This window comes from Artibeus jamaicensis, unplaced genomic scaffold (genome assembly GCF_021234435.1).
Source record: "Artibeus jamaicensis isolate MK-2021 breed Jamaican fruit bat unplaced genomic scaffold, CSHL_Jam_final scaffold_614, whole genome shotgun sequence".
Lineage (NCBI taxonomy): Eukaryota > Metazoa > Chordata > Mammalia > Chiroptera > Phyllostomidae > Artibeus > Artibeus jamaicensis.
The window spans coordinates 6,390,703-6,396,038 of NW_026522050.1; positions in this window are offsets into that span (position 1 = coordinate 6,390,703).

The window sequence follows — 5,336 nt, forward strand, 5'->3', positions numbered from 1 at the left end:
GGTGAGGCCATCTCCCTTTGGAAGTGGTCTATCAAGAGGATTACGTCACTAGTTCTGAGCAGGTAGCTGCACATTGGCTGGTTAAAGGTAACATTCCTGGGAGAGGCTGAGACTGCAGTTAGGTTCGGTAGTAAGTCTCGATTTGGGTGGGCTTAGCACAGGTGGCTCCGTCTGGGGCCTGTGAGTCCTCCCTTCCTTTCTTCCTCCCTCCCTTCCTTTTTTTCTTTCTTATCCTCACTCAGGGACATGCTTATTGATTTTAGAGAGGGGATGGGAGAGAAAGAGAGACACCTTGGATGAGAGAGAGACAGAGAGAGGGCATCAATCAGATTGCCCTCATGTGCACCCAGGTGTGGGGACCAGACCCACAGCCTAGTCACGTGCCCTGATGGGAAATCTGGCTGACAGCCTTTTGTCTGTGGGACAACCTGCCAACCAACTGAGCCACACTTGCCAGGGCCTGGTATCTTTTTTTCATTTCCTCCCTCCCTTCCTCCCTTCCTCCCTTCCTCCCTTCCTCCCTCCCTCCCTCCCTCCCTCCCTCCCTCCCTTCCTTCCTTCCCCTTCTCTCTCTGTGTCTCCTTTCACAGTAGTGAGATCCCACCTGTGGTAACCACATGGGAGGGGATAGAGAGCAGCCTTGTGTAACTGTGTCTTTTTGGCCTAACAGTGGCTCTTTTTTCCCAATTCACAGCCACCTTTGGGTGAGTTCAAAGGCCCCAACTTCTTCTGATACGTGTTCCTTATTCCCAGGAGAGTGGCTCTTCCCCCCAATCCTTCTCCCTCCCCCTAGGTCCTGGTCTGCCTCCCTGGAAGGGCCACTTTCTCAGGAGGGAGCCACCTCCCACCAGGAGAGCCTCGGGGCTCACATCAGGGCGTCTGGTAGCACTGTGGGTCCCACCCCAGTTCTGTAGCCCATGCCTGCACTTCTGCCCCTCCTGCCACTTTCTCAGACCCTAGGGACCCTGAGACAGAAGGCTGTGGCTGCTCTTTGTTCCAGGTGGGGTGCTGGGGTCCAGGTAGGACGTGGAGTTGGTGGAGCAGGAAGCTTGCCCTGACACTGGGTTTTCAGAGGGCAGAGAGCCCTGGGTTGTAGTTCTACAAGGGGATCAGGGAAGGTGTACAAATATTTCTGTGGGTGCTCATGCGCACATGCATGCATATGTATCGTGGTGTGTCACAAGTCATCTTGGTATACCTGTGTATGTCTGTGTATATGGGAATCTATCTGTGTATGTGCATGACCTGTGTGACGCTGTGTGTCTGTGTGTTGGTTGGGTGTGTGTACATTGTATCCATTCCTGGTTAGCTGTGGATAGGCCCGTGTGTCTATGTACCTCTGTGCATGTGCATGTCTGTGTGGCTTCGCACCCTTACACACCTGAGCCTCTGCGTTGTGCGTCTGTGTGTACCTGTGTGTCTTTGTCCAGTGTATTTGCATTCATGCCAGTGTGTGCCTCAGCACACCTGTGTACAGGCCTGTGTTTGAGCGTGCACGTGTGTGCATCCATAGGGCATCTGATGGGCTGTGGAGTTTCAGGAATAAAAAGAGCAAACAGGAACGAAAGACAGGCACGCTTTGTTTCTAAAGATGCTGGAGTTGATGCAGCAGGACGAGGTAGGGGCAGCCCAGGGACAGAGGTGGTGAAGGAGCAGCAGGATGAGCCTCTTGAACATGAGCGGGCCTCTGGCAGCAGGGTGATGGGCCTCCCCAGCTCTGGGCCCCAGGGGCTGCCTCCAGGTGGAGACCTGTCCTGTGTAGAGGGGTCTGTCCTTCTGCCTTGGTGGGAGATTGGGTCCAGAAGCTCCTAGTCACAGCGTGCCAGTCTCCCCAGTGGCATGGAAGGGGAGCTGCCTGGGGGGGTCTGCCCCCACCCTCAGGTCCCTGCATTGAGGACCGTCACAGCTAATTCTCCATGCTCAGCCTCTAAAAGGACAGCAGAACCTGGCTGTGGGGGGGGTGGGAAGGATATACTGTACGGGAAGCCCTGTATACATAGCTCTGGGACTGGTAATTCAAGTGAAGGGTAAGCTCCCCTTTATCAGCCTCCACTTATATCCTTGATAGAAAATGGGCTTCAGCCAGTGCCAGGAGTCTGGTATCCTGCCAGCAAGACCAATGGCACAGGGAGGGAGGGGAAGGCAGGAGGTGGCTCAGACCCCTTCAGTCTGAGGCATGTCTGAGGGAACAGGGTGGATGTCTCTCAAATATCTGGTACTGTTGTTATCGGCCTCAACTTCAACCATTACATATTCATTCCTTTGGATGTTTAAGGCCTTTCAGTGTTGAATAACCCTTGATTGAAAAGCAAACACTCTTAGGAGAAGCTCTTGAATGTGTTATTTATTTTTTCTAAAGATTTTATTTCTTTATTTTTAGAGATGGGAGGGAGAAAGAGAAGGAGAGAAACATCAATGTATGGTTGCCTCTTGTACATCCCCTACTGGGATACTGGCCCACAAGGCTGGCATGTGCCCTGACTGGGAATCAAACTGGTGATCATTTGGTTCACAGGCCATCACTCCATCCACTGAGCCACACCAGCCAGAGTTTGAGTGTGTTATTTATTAATAGCTCTGGGAGACTGAGTGGCTACTTGCTGAGAACAAGGTTTTCTGAGAAGGGACACAGGAGGGAGGGGTATATGGAACCGTTGGTGGGTACGGGGGTGGGTTGTGAGAAGAAAAGCCAGTAAAAGGCGGTGACGAGGCAGGGACTGCTATGCACATCATAATCTCTGCATGGCAACCCCGGGAGACTCTACTTCCTGGTACTCCTGGCAGTGAAGCTGGGCTCTTCTCCATGCTCCTGAGTGTGGCTGGTGACATTTGGCTGGATGCGATGCAAGCCCCTCCAGGCCTGGCCTTTAAATGCTCCCCTACAGCCCAGTCCTCTCACTGTCCCCGCCACAGTGACCTGGGAGTCTGTGTGGCTTGGTGGCATGAACCTCCAGATGAAGGGTGGCCTGACCTACTTTGTCACATTAAACCTTGAGATGTTGCGATTTCCTTGTCACTGCAGCGAAACCTGGTTTAGCCTGACTTAGGGAGAAGAAGCTGCCAACAAATTTCTTAGTTTTTCCCAGCAGATGGAGCACTGAGGTCCAGACCCCAGACCGGGAGTCACAAAGCTCTGGGACAGAGTCCCAGTTCCAGTTCTTCACCCTACAAAGTGCCTCTTCTGTAACACGAGGGTTGGGTGAGACCAACCCTGTAACGTGTCTAGCCCATGGCTTGGCCATGGTAAGTTCTCACTAAATGTTAGTTTTTTATGCTGGGTATTGATGGATGCCACACAGTGTTAGGAATGAGCATGGGTCCCTTATATTGTAAGTTTCTTTTCCTACTAAACAGCATTAGTAACAGGCCCCAGCCTCATGGTGTGTGATTACGTTGGTGATTGTGCTGGGGACACGTTGAGGCAGCAGAGTGGAGTTAGCTGTAGTTGTTCCTCCAGGTATGAGCCTCAGCCCAGCAGGCAGAAGCAGTAACTGGTTCAGCTGTGGGGAGGACAGCATCAGGCTCACGCTCATGGGCTCACACACCTGCTGGCAGCTCACCAGCTGCCAATGTGCCTGCAGGTGGACCAGGCTGGCCTGGAGGAAAGGGGGCAGCTGAGGGAGGGGGTTCCTCCAGGACACTGCTGCCTGCCCCCCCCCCCCCCGAGCACATCCCTGTGTCCCCAGCCTCAGCCCAGCCTCCTGAGAGCTGGGTGCACTGAGAAGGCCTGTGGGTCTGTGGTGGGGAACACGGTGCCGCCTTTACTGATGTTTCTGCCGACCACATCTCCGGACATGGCTGCCCCTGGGGAGGTGTTATCCCACGATCCTGAGGCAGGGGCTGGGGCTGGGGCTGGGGCGGGGGCTGGGGTGGGGGCCGGGGCAATGGGCCACCTGTGGTGGAATCTTACCCCTTTTCCCCCTGAGGTGGGGTGTGGCCTTTGCTAGTGCCCACAGCTTGATCCTCCTAAATCACTCCCAAAGCAGCCCCCCAACCCACCGTTCAGAGTGTTTCTGCTGAGACCTCGTGGTCATGCCCACCCTCCAGCCTTTCCAGAGGCAGATTCCCCAGGAAGCTGGTGGAACATATCCAGGGCTCCTCACTGGCACTGGCCCCTTCTAACACCTAATTTTATGTGAAAAGACGCCCCGAGTTTTCTATGCTTCAGGCTCCAGGAAAAGGGAAATGGGGGCAGGGGAGGACATGATGTGTCCTCACAGCCCTTCCAGCCTCCTGTCCTGTCCCCTCCCCTGAGCACCAGGACACTAACTGTGAGATGGTCATAGTCCCTCTCTGGCCTCGGTTCACTCATCTGTAAACAGGACAGCCAGACAAGGTGGCTTCTGATACTCTCTAGTTTCTGATGTTAGATGACTGACCACCTTAGTAGGATGCCATTGGGACAGCCTGGCTGTCCAGCTGTCCAGCTCATGGGCACTGGGGCTTTGTCAGCAGTATTGTAAGGAGGACAACTGGCCTCCAAGCCCAGGGCCTCTGGTCTGGGAATCACACCCCACCCTGGATGGCCGAGTCTGCCTCCTGTGGGAATGGGGCCTGGCTGTGTGTGGGTGTGTGGGGGCCCCAGAGAGAGGGCAAGAATGCCCTGCCCTGCTCTGGGGGAGCAGCTGTGGGGTGAGGTTAGGGGCGTCCACTGGCAGTCTCGCCTCCCGCTTCCTTCTGGTGTGGGGACCACCCAGCTGATTCACAAAAAGAGATCCCACACTACTGTCTCACTGGTCTCCCCTAAAAGAGGGCCTGAGTTCCTGGGGCCAGCATGGGGCTTCCTCTTCATTACACTGAACCTAGTCATGGTCAGGGTGGAGGAGGCTGAGGCAGCAGGGTGGACACCCTTGGGAGTTCACCCTTCTCTTGTAGGGTGTGAGCAATGGAGTTCGACAGGCCTGGGTTCAAATCCCAGCTCTCTTGCAGCCTGGCTGTGTGGTTTTGGGCAACTGAGTCAGTCTCTCTGAGTTTCAGTTTATGTTCAAAACAGGGAGCCTAATATCTACCTCATAGGAGTATTCTAAGGATTAAATGAGATAATGTGTGTGAAGTGCCTGGCACTTGGTAGGTCCTTGTGGCCATTTGGTATTACTGTTATTATGTCTACTCTTTAGAAGGAGGAAGACTCAGGTGCTGCTGCCCAGGGGGGTGCTGGGAAGCAGGGAGGGGTGAGGCAAGGGGTGGACGTGAGATTTAGGTCTCAGCAGGGGCACTGGGAGGTCCAGATACCATCTGGCATGTGGCCTTCTGAGGTGAGCTATAGAAATGAGACCTCCTCTCTCCCATCCCCCCTTGCCTGGTGGGGCCTCCTTTGGGGGGTCTGGGCTGAGGCC